A 19,237-nucleotide genomic window follows, 5' to 3' on the forward strand; every position below is an offset into this window, starting at 1 on the left:
TGTCAGGGCTCCTCGTTGAGGTGGCTTCTCTTGTTATGGTGGCTTCTCTGGTTGTAGAGCACGGGCTCTAGGGCATGGGCTTAGTTGCCTCACTGGTATGTGGAATCTTCCTGCACCAGGGATTGAACTCGTGTCCTCTGCATTGGCAGGCAGATTCTTAACCACTGGACCATCAGGGAGGTCCCATGTTAGTCTTCATAAGATTGTCTTCTTTTGAACCTTAATTTTGTTTTCCTTCCTTTCTATTTTGATCCTAATGTCATATTGCATGCCTGGATTAAAACAGCCGTCAGTTTCTCAGATCCAGCAGATGCCTTGTAGCAACTTGGAAGATATATGGACATAAAACCACTTTTTTTTCTAAGGAATACCATTACAAATTAAGTATGTTAATGATGCCATCAAAATAGATAATGATCTTTCCTAAGCTTTGCTATTTTATGCCAGATGCAGCACATAAGATAATAGTGTATCTAACTGTGCCTACCTTAGTATTGGCATTCAACAAAAACTTGTTGCATTTGTCAATAAATCTTTATAATCTTTTTTTTTCCACCTTATTTCGGGGATTTTTGAATAAATGTCTCCTTATTTAACCACCAACTTCATGGGATAACACTGACAGAGCAATAAAATGAGAAAAACAAGAATTCTAAATGATCGGTTTGAGGCCTAGCTTTGACTTAGAAGATAAGGAGATAAGGATAAGGGCTCAATCATGTACTGCTAATAATAATTGGCTAACAATTATTAAACTCTTATCAATTTATTTCAATCTTATTTCAGCTACTTTGCCAAGTCATTTACATGTGTTTATTTAAGTCTCAAAACAACTCTAAACTGCTGCTGTTGTCCCCATTTTACAGATGAGATAAGCAAGACATTGAGAGCTTAATTTGCTAAATGACACAGCTATTAAGTCCCAGGGCTGGGATTTAAACCCCGGCAGTTTAGCTTCAGAACCTACATACATAACCATAATATGCTGTCTCTACTCTCCATGGTTCCGGGCACTACGCTGGGCCATCCTTTTCAGTAACTTAAATGCCAACGAATTCTCATAACTATGCAAGGCAATATCAATAATTTATTTTTATAGATAAGGTAACTGAAGGCCTAAAGAAATTAATAACTTGCTCATGATACATAGCTAATCAGTGCCAGACCTGGGAATTTCCTTCAAGCCATTAAGGAGTCTACTTCTCTTCCATCACTCCAGGAAATTAAAGTTTATTTTATTTTAATTCAATTTGGTTCAGCCATGCTAGCACACCCTTCCATTATAGGTAATAGAGAATTGACTGCCTTACATGAAATGTTCTACAACAACAGCGGCAGCAGTACCATTCGTTTCATACAAAGTTTGAAAGCGGTGACCAACATTTGCTCTCTGACTTGTATCCCTTCCATCTCCCAAAACCTCACAAGATACACAGAAGACAGAAAAGGGTTTGTGCCACAGGATGTGAAAGGCCTTGTCAGAACTGGGTATTGACCTTTTGCCTAAGCTACCTTGCATACTCTGATATGAAAAGTTATCACATGACTCAAGCAAAGTCCAGACGGGGAGTCAAAGTGCTAATCTCTAACAGTAATGTGTACAGAATGGCCATTTTCTCCCTTGATGGTCAAAGAAAGCATGTAAGTCAGCAATTACATAACAAACCACGGCAAAACTTAATGTCTTAAATTTTTTTTAATTTAAAAAGATTCTGTGAATTGACTGTTTCTTCTGGTACCACCTAGAGTCACATGGAACTGCATTCATCTGATGACAGAGGAGGGGTAAGTAGCCCAGGATGGCCTCTCTTTGCTTACAGGCGCTTAATGCTAACTGTAGACTAGAGTGCCTTGTTTTTGTCCTCACGGCCTCTCATCTTCCAACAGACCAGACTGGACTTTTACTGCATGCCGAGGGGATGTTCTCAGTCCCATTGTGGAAAGCACTTAGGCAAGCCTTTGTACTTGTCACAGTTGCTGATGTCTTATTGGCCAGACCAGGCCAGGGCCAAGCTCAGAGTCACTGCAGGAAGGAACCTAAACTCCACCTCTTTTTTTAAAAACATGTCACATGCACTTTCCCACCCCCAACCCCAATTTTTGGTTGTTCCATGAGGCATGTGGGATCTTAGTTCCCCAACTAGTGATGAAACTGGAACCCCCTGCAGTGGAAGTGTGATGTCTTAACCACTGGACCACCAGGGAAGTCCCCCTACACTCCACCTCTTGATGAGAACAGTGCAAAGAATGTGTAGTCATTTTTAATCCACACAGAAAGAAGCCAAGCTTCAAACAGCAAAGACCAGGGGTCAGGAAACATTTTCTCAAAGGATGAGATAGTAAATCTTTTAGGCTTGCAGGCCTTGGGTCTTTGCAGTCTGGGGTATGAAAGCAACCATAGACAATATATAAACAAAAGAATGCGACTGTGTTCCAGTAAAACTATTTGCAAAAGCACGAGGTCCTATATGGTTGGTTTTTTTATATTTACAAAAGCTAAACTATACACTATAGTTTGAGGACCGCTCTCAAAGACCACTGCAGCTTGAAATAGACTTTTAAGAGTGAAAATGGGAGAAGAAAGTTCCCAAATGTTGATCCCTTGGAGTTCTAAACTGACACATTTTCTAGGAATGGCTTTTTTAAAAATTTCACATCCTCCAAGAAAGAGAAGCCAGGGAAAGTCCAATGAAAATTTCCCCTACTGTAACTTTGGAAATGAGTTGAAGAGTGACCATTGTCAGACTTAATGAAGCAGCCATCACAGCCGGGTACTGTGCTGAATCACTCAGTCGTGTCTGACTCTTTGTAACCCCATGGACTGCAGCCCACCAGCCTCCTCTGTCCGTGGGGATTTCCCAGGAAAGAACACTGGAGTGGGTTGCCATGCCCTCCTACAGGGGATCTTCCCAAGCCGTGGGTCGAACCCAGGTCTCCCGCATTGCAGGCAGGTTCTTTACCGTCTGAGCCACCAGGGAAGCCCTGATAGCCAGGACACCATCCAAATTCAAGGATTCACATAAAACTTAGAGCAATATTAAGAACTCACTAGATACTTTATGGAAGTTATTTCATTTCATGCTTAAGAAATCTTATTAGGTTAAAATTATTACCCCATGTTAAAGATAGAAAGATCGAACTTTGGAGATGTGAAGTTAAATGTCTCTAGTTAATGTTATTAATGTTAAAACCTAAACAGCCAATACTTGAAACCAGAACCAGAACATTTTCTACCACATACTCCACCACGTTGCCCCTGCCTTTTGAGTTTGAAAGGAAAATAATCTATGTAGGAAAATAACTTATTGGAAAAATTATTTATAAAAATTATTTGTAATTACTAGTCACACTCACATACAAAATAGCATCTCTTCAAGTGCAGGAAAAAAGATGGGGAATAAGAAGAATTGGTAGTTTTCTCCTACCTATTTTAAACATGGGTCGTTTTCTCTGACTTGTGCATTAACAGAATGCGAGAGGTATAGTAGGGCCAAAAGATCAGGAGACAACTGACATTGAAAGGTTAGTTTATTACAGTTTCCAAGAAAAGAGGACGCTCTATGTCTTGGGGGCCACACAGAGAAGCGCTGATGCTGGTCGTAGGGCAGAGGGGGAGGGAGGAGCTGTGGGCGAGAGCCTTCATTGTGGCTTCTGTGAGAAGGAACGGACCAGCCTAGGTAAGCAGGCTTAGGATGGATTAGTTTGAATAATGTCAATGGTCTCTGTAGCATAGGGGCTGTCCCTACTAGCTATCTGGTACCTAGCCTTGGGGTGATAAGGGCATGTGGATAAATGTCCCTAAGTGTGAGAGCTCAGTAAAAGAGATCATTGGAATGTGAGCTCTGGATTGGCTACTTTGTATTTGAAAACTGTGCTCATGAGAGAGTTGTTTATTATCTCTAAAAATGTACTAACCTCCGGAGGAGTAGTCCCTTCAGGGTCAGCAAGGTCCCAGATGTCAAAGCATCAATATACAGAAAATAAAAGACAGTGGTTATACTACCACTACTACTATAGTGGGTTCTCTAATTTTTGCTTTTACTCCAAGACCTACAGAAATAACTGAGATAGTCAAACGTAATCAGAACTATCTAGAAAATAGCCAAAAACAAGGAAAGAGTACAAAAAAAGGGGCTTCTGGTTCAAGAAGACAACATAGGAAAATCTTGATCTCGCAGACACAGAGTCTGCAGCTACATATAGAACAATGTCTTTCAAAAACTTAAAGCCTGGCTGAGTGATGACTACAAGTCAGGCAAACAACAGGAACTGCATCAAACTGAGTAGGAGGCTGGGATACAATCTGGCCATAAACCACACCCCCAGCACAGTGGCACATATCGCAGAGAAAGTTCAAAACCTGAAGCTCCTCTCTGAGGAGCGAAGTATTTTATTTCCATACCAGTAACTTCAACTTTTAGGACCTGCACCAGAGAGATGATCCCTAACCACTTTGAAAACTAACAGAACCTTCGAGACTGCAGTAATCTGGGAGACATATCCTAGAAGGTCCGTGCGCTGAGAGGAGCACCAGGACCCAGCTCATTGTCAGCTGACCTCAACCAGACAGAGAGGCTTGAAGATCAGGAACAGGAAAAGGGTGCCCACTATCACCACTTTTGCTCAACATAGTATCCGAAGTCCTAGTCAGAGCAATGAGACAAGAAATAGAAACAAAAGGAATCCAAACTGAAAGGAAGAGGTAAAGCTGTTATTGTTCACAGATGACATGATACTATATATAGAAAATCCTAAAGATGACACTGGAAAGCTACTAAAACTCATCAATGAGTACAGTATATATTGTTTATTACAGTAGCTTATAGTTGTTTAAACTATAGTTTTAGTTTATATTATAAAGTTGTATAGTACAAAATTAATATACAGAAATTTGTTGCATTTCATTTAGTACACTAACAACAAACTATCAGGAAAAAAAGAATCCCATTTACAATCATATCAAAAGAATGAAATACCTAGGAATAAATCTGAGGGAAAATGACTGTACTCATAAAACTGTAAGAAACTGATGAAAGAAATTGAACACATTACAAAAAAAATGGAAAGCTATACCTTGCTCATGGATTGGAAAAATTAATACTGTTAAAATGACCTTACTACCCAAGGCATATACAGATTCAATGTATATTTTCATTAGTTATGAAAATACCAATAGCATTTTTCACAGAACTAGAACAAATAGTTCTAAAATTTGCATGGAGAAACAAATATCCTGAATATCCAAAGCAATCGTGAGAGAAAGGAACAAAGCTGGATATACTACATTTCTTGAATTCAAACTATACTACAAAACTTCAGTAATCAAAAACCACATTATATGGCAATTAACCTATTATGAAGGTGGCAAGAAAATACAATGGGAAATAGCCTTTTCGAGAAATGGCGTTGGGAAACACTGGACAGGTAGACATGAAATAATCAAACTGGACAACTTTCTCACTCCACAAGTGTAAATAAATTCATGATGGATTAAAGACTCAAATATAAGTCCTGAAATCATAAAACATCTAGAAGGAAACATAGTGCCTTCTTTGACTTTGGTCTTAGCAATATATTTTTGGATATGTCTCCTTGGGCAAAGGAAACAAAAGAAAAAAAATAAACGGAACCTAATCAAACTAAAAAAGTTTTGCACAGTAACAGAAACTATTGACAAAATGAAAAGACCACCTAATGGATGGGACCAGGTATTTGCAAATGATATATCCCATGAGGGGTTAATATCCAAAAGATACAAAGAACAGCTCAACATTTTTTTTTAAAAAAGCTGATTAAGACATGGGCAGAGGACCTGAAGAGACATTCCAAAGACATACAGATGACCAACGGGCACAGGAAAAGATGCTCAGACTTCCCTGGTGGCACAGTGGAATAGGAACCCATCTGCCAATTCAGGGGACACAGGTTTGATCCCTGGTCTGGGAAGATTCAACATGCCATGGAGCAACCAAATTCCTATGCCACAACTACTGAAGCCTGCTTGCTGCAACTAGAGAAAGCCCGCATGAAGCAACAAAGACCCAGTGCAGTCAAAGATACATACATACATAAAAACATAAAAAAAGATTCTCAACATCATTAATCTTTACAGAAATTCAAATCAAAGATACAGTGAGATATGACCTCATACCCTTCAGAATGGTTATTATCAAAAAGACAAGAAACAACGTGTCAGTGAAGATGTGGAGAAAAGGGAACCTCCTGTACTCTTGGTAGGAGTATAAATTGGTACAGCCACTATGGAGAACAGTATGGAGGTTTATCAAAAGCTAAAAGTAAGACTACTGTATGATCCAGCAACTCCACACCTGGGTATGTAAAAGAAGAAAAGGAAAACAGTAATTCAAAAGGCCATCAGCTGACTTTTCTGTGGAAACTTTGGAGGCTAGAAGGGAGTGGCATCTGGCATCATGTATTTAAAGGGCAGTAACTTCTAATGAGTATAATCCATAAAAATATTGAATCACTATGTTGTATACCTGAAAACAATATAATATTGTAAATCAACTATACTTAATTAAAAAGAAATTGCCTTTTCTCATGGTAAATTGATTTCAGCTGAGCTCAAGCATACTTGTATCTGTTTGAATATTCCTGAGTGCACTAATTTTTAAAAAATCCTTCAGTGTTGCATACAACACATTCATACAGTAGGACATTTTTCTTTTCTAACTGTTAACATGAGTGGTACTGGTTCTAACTAAGACATAATCCACAAAAGAAGAAATCAAGTGAGATAAGTTGCTCATGGTAACTACCTTATTTTGAGTTGAGTTCATTTACAGGCAATCCTATGCAGAAATGATTTTGAAAACAAAGAAAATGATGTATGAGACAGTGATGATCATGATAATGATGTACGATTCTGGAAAGAGCTAAAAAGAAGCTGAAGTCAGAACTTTTTTTTTTTAATAAATCAACCCTTGAGGTATACTCAGCATACAATAAAATGCTCAGAGTTAATGATGTAGCTTGATGAGGTTTGACTTGTAAGTACCATGCTGTCTTAGTGTGTTGAGAATACTATAAAAAAAGTACCTTAGACTGGGTGGCCAGACATTCTGGAATGTGAAATCAAGTGGGCCTTAGGAAGCATCACTACGAACAAAGCTAATGGAGGTGATGGAATTACAGTTGAGCTATTTCAAATCCTAAAAGATGATGCTGTGAAAGTGCTGCACTCAATATGCCAGGAAAACTCAGCAGTGTCCACAGGACTGGAAAAGGTCAGTTTTCATTCCAATCCCAAAGAAAGGCAATGCCAAAGAATGCTCAAACTACCGCACAATTGCACTCATCTCACACGCTAGTAAAGTAATGCTCAAAATTCTCCAAGCCAGGCTTCAGCAATATGTGATCTGTGAACTTCCAGATGCTCAAGCAAGATTGAGAAAAGGCAGAGGAACCAGAGATCAAATTGCCAAAACATCCGATGGATCATTGAAAAAGCAAGAGAGTTTCAGAAAAACAACTATTTCTGCTTTATTGACTATGCCAAAGCCTTTGACTATGTGGATCACAATAAACTGTGGAAAATTCTGAAAGAGATGGGAATACCAGACCACCGACCTGCCTCTTGAGAAACCTGTATGCAGGTCAGGAAGCAACAGTTAGAACTGGACATGGAACAACAGACTGGTTCCAAATAGGAAAAGGAGTATGTCGAGGCTGTACATCGTCACCCTGCTTCTTTAGCTTATATGCAGAGTACATCATGAGAAACGCTGGGCTGGAAGAAGCACAAGCTGGAATCAAGATTGCCGGGAGAAATATCAATAACCTCAGATATGCAGATGATACCACCCTTATGGCAGAAAGTGAAGAACTAAAGAGCCTCTTGATGAAAGTGAAAGAGGAAAGTGAAAAAGTTGGCTTAAAGCTCAACATTCAGAAAACTAAGATCATGGCATCTGGTCCCATCACTTCATGGCAAATAGATAGGGAAACAGTGGCTGACTTTATTTTTCTGGGCTCCAAAATCACTGCAGATGGTGATTGCAGCCATGAAATTAAAAGACGCTTACAGCTTGGAATGAAAGCTATGACCAACCTAGACAGCATACTAAAAAGCAGACATTACTTTGTCAACAAAGGTCCATCTAGTCAAGGCTATGGTTTTTCCAGTGGTCATGTATGGATGTGAGAGTTGGACTATAAAGAAAGCTGAGCGCCAAAGAATTGATGCTTTTAAACTGTGGTATTGGAGAAGACTCTTGAGAGTCCCTTGGACAGCAAGGAGATCCAGCCAGTCCACCCTAAAGGAGATCAGTCCTGGGTGTTCATTGGAAGGACTGATGTTGAAGCTGAAACTCCAATACTTTGGCCACCTGATGCGAAGAGCTGACTCATTTGACAAGACCCTGATGCTGGAAAAGATTGAGGGCAGGAGGAGAAGGGGACGACAGAGGATGGGGTGGTTGGAGGGCATCACCGACTCAATGGACATGAGTTTGGGTAAACTCCGGGAGTTGGTGTTGGACAGGGAGGCCTGGTGTGCTGTGGTTCATGGGGTTGCAAAGAGTCGGACACAGCTGAACTGAACTGAGCCTGGATGGTTAATAAACAAGAATATTTCTCACAGTTCTGAAGGCTGGTAAGTCCAAGATGGAGACACCAGCAGAATTAGTGTCTGGTGAGAACCATTCCTAGTTCATAGATGGCTCCTTCTCACCTAACCACAAAGGGCAGAAGGGTTGAAAGATCTCTCTGAGGCCTCTTTGTAAAAGCACCAATCACCTCCCAAAGACCCCAACTGCTAATACCATTACCTGGCAGGGGCGGGTGGGGGGCTGCAGTGTTTAGGATTTCAACATGTGAACTTTGGAAGGAAACATTCATTTTGAGCACACCCCAATAAAGATAAAAGTTTCCCATCACTCCAGAAAGTTCTCTCTATCCCTCCATTCCCTCACATCAGGAAACATTGATGAAAATTCCATTCCCTTGTATTGTTTGGACTATTCCAGAACTTCATACAAAGGAAGTCCTATATGAAGTTTCTTCATTCTAGTTTCTTTCTATCATCATCCTATCTACGAGATACATCCATGATTGTACACATATCAGAAACTTGTTCAGATTTACTGAGGGTTTTCCCACTGAATGAATATGCCAGTCTGTTTGCCATTCATCTAATCAGTACTGGTTGTTTGTTTCCACTCTGTGGAATAAATCCATGCATTATGCTGCTATGCTATATATATATATATATATGAATATATATATATATATATATGAATCATTGTGGGGAACTTCCTATGGTAGAATCACCGAGATATAGAACAGATATAAGTTTAACTTTATAAGAAACTATTATTATCCACCCTAATGATGCCAAGAAATGCAATTACAGAGGGGTGTGCAACAACAACAAAAGATTGTCACTATCAGCAAGGTTAGAAACTACCGAACTATAAGGAAGAAGGAAGAGGTGGTAGTATACTCAGTGGTCCTCCACCTGACATGAAATCAGGTATTCGAGGCAAAATAATACTTAGTGTAGACATGACTGTAGCTGCATTGTGTATTCGTTTCATACTTCTGTTACTATGATGTTTGCTGATATAATTTTTCATGTAATAGATGTTTTGTAAGAGAGAAAATAGGAAACAAATTTTAGTGAAACAGAAAACCACTGAACAAAAGAAACACTAATGGAGAAAATCACAGTGGCACTTACTTGAAGAAATGATGAATAATCACTCTGATAATTACATAATTCTACCGTTCTTTTGGTGAAAGAGGAGAGTGAAAAATATGGCTTAAAACTCAACATTCAAAAACTAAGATCATGGCATCTGGTCCCATCACTTCATGGCAAATAGAAAGGGATAAGTGGAAACAGTGACAGACTATTTTCTTGGGTTCCAAAAACACAGTGGATAGCGACTGCAGCCATGAAATTAAAAGGCGCTTGCTCCTTAGAAGTAACCCTATGACAAACCCAGATAACATATTAAAAAGCAGAGACATCAGTTTTCTAACAAAGGGTCTGTATAGTCAAAGCTATGGTTTTTCCAGTAGTCATGTATGCATGTGAGAGTTGGACCATAAACAAGGCTGAGAGCCGAAAAATTGATGCTTTTGAACTATGATGCTGGAGAAGGCTCTTGAGAGTCCCTTGGACTGCAAGGAGATCAAACCAGTCAATCTTGAAGGAAATCAACCCTGAATATTCATTGGAAGGACTGATGCTGAAGCTGAGGCTCCAATACATACTTGGCCCTCTGATCCGATGAGTTGACTCATTGGAACAAACAATGATGTTGGGAAAGATTGAAGCAAAAGGAGAAGGGGAAGGCAGAAGATGAAATGGTTAGATAGCATCACCAACTCAATGGACGTGAATCTGAACAAATCCAAGAGACAGTAGAGGACATAAGAGCCTGGTGTACTGCAGTCCATGGGGTCGCAAAGAGTCAGACAAGACTTAGGGACTGAACAGCAATGAACAACAACAAAATATTGGCACTAACATTATAGCATCTCTTATGCCATACCAGGGATTGATTTATTGACATTTCAATCAATGAGTGTTCTCTATGTCTTCTCCTAGATGAGTTCTGCATAATTTTTATTTGCACAGACTTTTCCAGGTATTAGAGTTGTAGTTCATGTCAGTGCACCTAGTTTCAAAGAAACATCTTCCCTTTTGTGCAGTTTCATCTCCAAACAAAATACGATGGACAGAGCAATGCATAGCTCTTATCAACCAGACTTGTACCATTGTGACAACTCCTAAAGCTAGGAAGACGTTTAGCTCGTGAAAGTCAAAAACCTCAGTAGAGGAAGTCATGGTGTTCATATCAGGTTAAGAAAAAATGGATGCGGGGCAAATAAAAACAGATGGTTATTACTATTTCTGACTGTAGTCTGGGCAAAAGTCTGGCTACAAAAGGATTTGGTCAAAAAATATTTTCGCACCCTAAAAGCCTCCTTTCCTTGAGATTTCTATTTTCTATGACTTAAATAATGGTTGTATCTCTAGGAATCCCCTACCCTCCTTGTGGTTTAGACAGCCAGCCTAGACCTTGCATGCTTGAGGGGTAGATTTAGCACGGTTCCCTATAAACTTAGAATTTTCACTTCTTCCTTAGCCCAATTACATGTCTTGGGATCTTCCACTCTCTAACTCACCACAAGGTACAGGAGGCCTAAGCAATAATGAGCTTATGAAGAAGACAGACCAGGTGAAAACAGCTAGTCCGAGCTGATTGAGTCAATTTACCAATCCTACCGCATGGGGGCGGTAGGAGACAAGAGAGAGGGAGTTATACATATGCCGTTTGAATGCAGAGAGACTGCCAATCTATCACTGGCTAAAACATTACGCCAGAATTTGACAAAATATTATAAACTCCTCAGGATTGGGATGGATTAGGGACGAGCAAAAGGGAAGACTTTTAAGGGGAAAAAGATTTTCTTTCTACTTCAATATATATTTTCCAGTTACTTGTCTAAGCATAAAGGATAACGTGGCATTGTTTGGTAATTTGTTTTTTTAAGTTAAGAGCCTATTTCCATGTGCTTAAATATTTGATAGCACACAATATATAATTTTAGGGGCTCCTCTGGTAGCTCAGGTGATAAAGAATCTACCTGCAATGTGGGAGAGCTGGGTTCCCTCCCTGGGTTGAGAAGATCCCCTGGAAGAGGGCATGGTGACCCACTCCAGCATTCTTGTCTGGAGAATTCCATGGACAGAGGAGGCTGGAGGGCTACAGTCCACAGGGTCGCAGAGACAGACACGACTGAGCGACTAAGCACAGCACATAGTACATAATTTTAAATCACTAGATAAATTTTCAGTCAAAGGCGACTCTAATATATCTACTTGAACCACTATTTTGGAGTAGTTGAGGTATTTCCAGAATTTCTATAGTTATAAAATAATTAACTATAATTAACTTTCATAAGGTTAAATCTTTCCCAAAAATCACAGTAATTTCCTCTGATGGAAGTGCTGGGTTCAAATGAATATAGATTTTTAAGGAACGCGTGCTAAATCGCTTCAGTCATGTCCAGCTCTTTGCAACCCTATGGACTGTAGCCCGCCAGGCTCCTCTGTCCTTGATTCAACAGGCAAGAATACTGCAGTAGGTTACCGTTTCGCCCTCCAGGGTTTCTTCCCGACCCAGGGATCAAACCAGCATCTGTTATGTCCCCTGCATTGGCAGGCAGGTTCTTTACCGCTAGAGCCACTTGCTGAATTCATCAAAAAGTGCTTACCAATGTATATTCCACAAACAACATATTACATTATGCTTACACTTGGTGGCTTTTTAAGTATTTACCAAGTTGATTCTCTGTTCATTCATATTTCTTAAATTGTAATAATGTTGCATATTTTATTTTATTAGAATTACAATATTGTTGTAATGTTATAACATTTATATTTTATTCATGTTTTTTAAATTTCTTTTTTTAATTTTCCATGAATATCCTTGATCCAGAAGCACTTACTTTTTCTGAGTAATCCTGATTCTGTTTGGATATGTAGCATCCTTGTCCCAGGTAAAGAAAGCATTAGCAAAAGAGGAATTTGTATCACTGTGTTTTTGAAAAGCACCGTCTTTCCTTACAGTGCATTTTAAGTTCTCTTTTCCCCTCTCATCTCAGTAACCGCCAGCCCACCCAGCACTTCCCATCTTGCTTGTCTGCATCCATCAAGAGTTTGTGTGGATATCCTGAGCAGCCCATTCAGAGCCCTTACAGTCCTCGCAACCGGGAAACTGTACCCAGCACTCTCTACCAAAAGGTCACTACTTGATAAAGCATCCTTTTTAAAAATCTTTCCTGTTCCCCTATTTGTGATTCGAACTTTTCATTCAGTTAGTTTCTTTTGCAACCCGTTCTGATGAATTCACCTCAGACTCACTCACTCTCAGTAGATCCGTCATATTAAAATAGCACTTCAGAGCTGGATGAGGCAGTGAGGAGGAAGACAAGAGAGAGGAGTGAGAAGAAAAAAGAGAGGAAGCTGAGGCAGGAACTCTGATACTTGAGAGAAAAATTTAACTGGACTACCCTGAAAATAGACACCTTTTATTTTTGAGTCAAACCCAGCATTTGATTGTTGGGGCAGACTAATTTTTAACATTTTTTTCCTCTAAATGACAAAGTTGTTTTTAACCTATGCAGATTTGTCAGTGACTTGGTCAAAACTGATCTTCGCATACTCGTGTTTAATGGACAGTATAGCCAGATTTATTAATTTTTAATTAATTTTAACTTCAAAAATTCTGTTAACGTATACAAAGATAAACTAGTTAATTTTCTTTTTTGGACAAAAGGTAAGCAGAGATTCATAAGAATTCAATTTCACAATAAAATCCAAGATTGCAAAACACTGCCCATGTGTTTATTTCTTCAGGATCATTTCTAGTAACTTGAAAATATCTCTATAATCTTAAATTTTTAATTTTATCTTAAATTTTTAAACAAAAAACTTCACAACATTACATATAATGACAGAATTGAAGTAACTCAAGTTTTATTTCTTTGTTTCTACAACCACAGTGCTCTCACTGTTTATTTTAATTTTTTGTTTAAACACTGGAATATGCTATCGTAAGAATTGGAGACACAAACTGTACCCAAAGTTAGTTTGAATAATTACAAATTTTTACAAATTTACTCTCAAAACAGTGCATGTAGCTAAGTCTGCATGGGCCAGGGCTATCTTTATTTTGATAACGTTATCGTCTATGTGGAAAATCTGAAAAAAATTGACAAAAAAAACCTCCTGAAACTAGTAAGTAATTACAGTAAGGCTACAACATACACTTTTATTTTTTTATTTTTTTCATTTATTTTTATTAGTTGGAGGCTAATTACTTTACAATATTGTAGTGGTTTTTGTCATACACTGACATGAATCAGCCATGGATTTACGTGTATTTCCCATCCCGATCCCCCCTGCCACCTCCCTCTCTACCCAATCCCTCTGGGTCTTCCCAGTGCACCAGGCCCGAGCACTTGTCTCATGCATCCAACCTGGGCTGGTGATCTGTTTCACCCTAGATAATATACATGTTTTGATGCTATTCTCTCAAAACATCCCACCCTCGCCTTCTCCCACAGAGTCCAAAAGTCTGTTCTGTACATCTGTGTCTCTTTTTCTGTTTTGCATATAGGGTTATCATTACCATCTTTCTAAATTCCATATATGTGTGTTAGTATGCTGTAATGGTCTTTATCTTTCTGGCTTACTTCACTCTGTATAATGGGCTCCAGTTTCATCCATCTCATTAGAACTGATTCAAATGAATTCTTTTTAATGGCTGAGTAATATTCCATGGTGTATATGTACCACAGCTTCCTTATCCATTCGTCTGCTGATGGGCATCTAGGTTGTTTCTATGTCCTGGCTATTATGAACAGTGCTGCGATGAACATTGGGGTGCACATGTCTCTTTCAGATCTGGTTTCCTCGGTGTGTATGCCCAGAAGTGGGATTGCTGGGTCATTTGGCAGTTCTATTTCCAGTTTTTAAAGAAATCTCCACACTGTTCTCCATAGCGACTGTACTAGTTTGCATTCCCACCAACAGTGTAAGAGGGTTCCCTTTTCTCCACACCTTCTCCAGCATTTATTGCTTGTAGACTTTCGGATAGCAGCCATCCTGACTGGCGTGTAATGGTACCTCATTGTGGTTTGATTTGCATTTCTCTGATAATGAGTGATGTACAACATACACTTTAATATACAAAAGTCAATCCTATATCCTAGATACTAGGAATGAAAAAGTGGAATTTGAAATTTGAAACAATACCCTTTACATTAGCACCACCACCACCGCCCCCATGAAATGCTTAGGTGTAAAACTAAAAACTATGGACATGATGTATATGAAAACTACAAAACTCTGATGAAAGAAATCAAATAAGAACTAAGTGAATGAAGATATATTCCATGTCCATGGTTAGGAAGACTAAGATGTCAGTTCTTCCCAACCTAACTTGATCTGCAGATTCAATGTGATGTCAGTCAAAATCCCAGCATGTTATTTTGTGGGTATCAACCAACTGATTTTCAAGTTAATATGAGGGGCTTCCCTGGTGGTAAAGAATCTGCCTGCCAGTGCAGGAGACACAGATTAAATTTCTGGTCCAGGAAGATTTCACAACTAAACAACTAAACCCATGTGCCACAACTAGAGAGTAGCCTCTACTCACCACAACTAGAGAAAAGCCCGAACAGCAGCAAAGACCCAGCACAGCCAAATAAAAATAGATAAGATTACACAAAAAATCAAATTACCACAGATTTCCTGGTTTAAAACACAGTTATTGTCGTTGGTTTTTTTAATTAAAAAAGCTCATATGGGGAAGGAAAAAACTCAGAATTGAAGGAGAAGAACAAAATCAGAGGAACTGACACTATTCAAGAATTACTCTAAAGCTACATTATTCAAAATGGTGTGGTATTGTGAAAGAATAGACAGATCAGTATAATAGAGAATAGAGAGCCTAGAAATAGAAGCATGTAAATGTAGTCAACTGATCTCTAGCAAAGGATAAAAGCTAATCTTTTTAACAATGCTGTTGGAACAACTGAATATCCACAAGCAAAAACCAAACCCAAACAAACAAACTTAGATGCACACCTCACACCCATCACAAAAATTAACTCAAAATAGACCATAGACCTAAATATAAAGCCCCAAATTATAAAGCTCCTAGAAGATAACAGGTGAAAATATATTGGGTTGATCAAAATATTCGTTTGGGTTTTTTCATAAGATGTTACTGAAAAATCCGAATGAGCTTTTTGGCCAACTGATAGAAGACCGTGGATATATAATACCAAAGGCAGGATCCATGAAAAAAATAATTGATAAGCTGGATTTATTTAAAATTAAAAACTTCTGATATGTGAAATACACAGTCAAGGAAATGAGAAGACAAGGCATACACAGGGAGAAGGTACATGCAAAGGATGCGTCTGATAAATGACTGCTTGGTTGTGTGCATGCTAAGTCTCTTCAGCCATGACTGACTCTTTGTGACCCTATGGACTATAGCCCACCAGGCTCCTCTGTCCATGGGATTCTCCAGGCAAGAATACTGGGGTGGGTTGCCATGCCCTCCTCCAGGGGATCTTCCCAAACCAAGGATCCAACCGACATCTCTTATGTCTCCTGTATTGTCAGGCAGGCTCTTTACCACCTGGGAAGCCCAAATAATACAGCATGATGTATAATTTCCAGTTATTTCCAGTAAACACTTTTTGCATTTTTGTTAAAGTAATAAAACAATTGTCAATTATAGCTATATATTTTATATATAATACAATATATAAAAAATATATATTTAATATTTTAAAATATTATAAATTTATGACACATCTACCACATTATATGCCTGGAAAATCCCATGGACGAAAGAGCCTGGTAGGCTACAGTCCATGGGGTTGCAAAGAGTCGGACACGACTGAGCGACTTCACTTTCACCACATTATATATTGAATAATTATTTATTATTTATGTTTTTAAAAGTTGGTTGCCCAAGTCAGCCCCCACATAGTCCCACATAGCCCCCCACATAAATCCTATGAGATAATACTATTATCCCCACTGATTTACAGATGAAATAAAAACTTTAGAGACATTAACTTGCTTAAACCACAGCATAATAAATGATGAGGTTTTTTTTTCTCCTTTCCATCTAAGGTTAATCAGCTAGATTATTTTCTCTTATCAAGATAACTGAACATGGAAATGTCCTTTTTTTCTTTGACCATGCTCTGTGACATGTGGGATCTTAGTTCCCCTACCAGAGGTCCAATCCACGCCCTCTGCAGTGCAAGTGCAGAGTCAACCTCTGGACCGCCAGGGAAGTTCCAAAATACCCATTGTTTTTATTACAGGGTTCAAAAGTTAGTCATCCATGGTAGTAAGAATGTGTGTTTGTGTGCATATGTGTGTGCGTGCACGCTCATGCTTTGATCAGCAATATATTTTTAAATTAGGAATCTCACATAAAAGTCAGATTTTGGTTTTCTCTTAGAAACTCGGATGATCTGGAAACACTGGGCCCGTATTCCTCCACAGCAGTGGCTTGCTAATGGACATTTGTCAGGACATTATCTCCAGTTTGCCAAGCTTCCCCTTCTCCCTTTCCTCTACATCCTGCCAGCTTCAATCAAGGACATTATACTTACTACAGAGGTAGCAGACTGCAATGGTTTAAGAAGCCAGACTGGGGTTCAAATCCCCGCTCTGCTACTTAACCAGCTCTGTAACTTTGGACAAGTTACTTAACCTCTCTGTGTATAGGTTTCTTCAGTTTGTAAAGCTGAACTAATAACAGTGTCTTTCTCATAGGGCTTTTTTCTAAAAACTAATTAAAAATTTTTTTAATCTACTTATTTATGGCTGTGCTGGGCATTGTTGCTACAATGCAGGCTTTCTCTAGCTTTGGCCAGCCAGGGGCTACTCTTTATTCCAGTGCACAAACTTCTCGTTGCGGTGGCTTCTCTTGTTGAGGGAGCATGGGCTCTAGAGCACCTGCTGAAGCGGGTTACAGCTCCCGGGCTCTAGAGTGAGGACTCAGTAGCTGTGGTTCAGGGGTTTAGTTGCTCCACGGCATGTAGGATCTTCCGGGACCAAGGATGGAACCCTTGTCACCTGCATTGGCAGGCAGATTCTTAGCCACTGGACCACCAAGGAAGTCCCCTTCACAGAGCTTTTAGAGGACTTAAAGTAATAATTCAAGAAAACCTTAGAACACTCTTTAGCATATATGTGTTCCCTAAAAGTATCATTACATCCTGTCACAGTGAAAGCACTTCAGTTTGAGTTCCCTGTTGATGAAACTCCTCCTCTCCACCCTCAGAGGTATAGCCAGAAAATGAACTCAGACCACCGTAGTCCAGCAGCTATGCTTTCTGGGTTATTCTGTGTTAAGTAATTCCATACGTGGACTTCAGTCATCCAGCCTGTGTTGAGCTAAACCATGGCCAGTCCAATTTCATAGTCTCTATTCTAAAGGGAATATACTGCTTCACAGCCTTCATGCGGTTTTCAGTTTCCCAGATATCCCATGCATCATTAATCACATAGGAACAAGCAACACTTGGCAAGGCAGCATGCTCTAAACTCGTAGGCAAGCAAGAGCAATTTTTCCACCTTCACTTTGAACCCCATCCCACCTCAGAGACAGCAGGAGATTCAGACACACAGGAGAAGGCTCATTACTGAACAGAATTCTGGCCACTCAATGTAAATCATCCCAATCAGGTTAAGGGTGACTCCTATCTCCCCAAAGCTAAAATAAACTTTCTATCTTTTTCAGGACTGAGAAAACTGGCAATTCAGAAAAGATCTCAGAAGAATCTTAAGGGTCTGACTTTAAATATTAATTTCTAGGTATAAATGTAGATTATAAACATATATATAATTAAAGCAAAATAGATTTTACTCTCCATGATGTCTTAAACCTGCTCTTTTCATTTAGTACTACATTAGTAAAATATTTGATGTAAATACATTTACAATATTATTTCTAGTGGCTTTTTGATATTCAGCTATGTGACTATAACAATCCCCTATACTTAGACATCTGGATAGCTTCCTAATGTTCCCCAAGTTCACAAAAATGATGTGATAAACAATCCTGTAAATTAAATTTGGAGAGCAACTTTATTTGTTTACCCTGGAATTTTTTCTTAGAGGTAGTTCCCCTAAGTCCTGCCCACCATTGGAAATAATTTTTAAAGAAAAAGTAAAACTTAAAATATCCCAGTTTGAATATTCCATCTATTTCCTGTTAGACCTTAATTGACACAGAACCTGTTACTTATCAATATCTACTGTGTGTTTTATACTTTACATTCTTTAGTTAAATCATGCAACAGCTTTTTGTGATGGGCATTATTATTCTCAGTTAAGAAATGAGACTCAAATGTATAAAGTAATATGTCTAAGATCACAGCTAATTAATATCAGGAAATTTAAATTCTTCTTGGTCTGACTTTAAAGTTAAGGAACTTTCCTTAATACTATGTTCCTGAAGAGATTCTATAATTCAATTTTTAAATAGACCCAACAATATTTTAGGTGCTGTGAGGAAAAGGACCATTTAGAGCTGTAAGTAATGATTTGCAAAATGAATACCCACTCACTAAAAATTGATGGAAGTTAAAATGTTTAGTTGTGAGGTAGCTGAAATCAAGAGATATTTCTGATTTCCTTTGGTTCTGAAAACACGTAATT

The 19,237-nt window shown here is 38.8% G+C and overlaps 1 long non-coding RNA gene across 1 annotated transcript; it reads left to right on the plus strand.

The window, feature by feature from the left end:
• The first annotated feature begins 58 nt into the window (after positions 1 to 58).
• Positions 59 to 18,456, plus strand: LOC122705424. Its single transcript, XR_006344096.1, has 4 exons — positions 59 to 1,785; positions 12,474 to 12,534; positions 12,640 to 12,778; positions 18,318 to 18,456. It is a non-coding gene; the product is annotated as an uncharacterized LOC122705424 (long non-coding RNA).
• Positions 18,457 to 19,237: the final 781 nt, after the last annotated feature.

This window comes from Cervus elaphus, chromosome 12 (assembly GCF_910594005.1).
Source record: "Cervus elaphus chromosome 12, mCerEla1.1, whole genome shotgun sequence".
Lineage (NCBI taxonomy): Eukaryota > Metazoa > Chordata > Mammalia > Artiodactyla > Cervidae > Cervus > Cervus elaphus.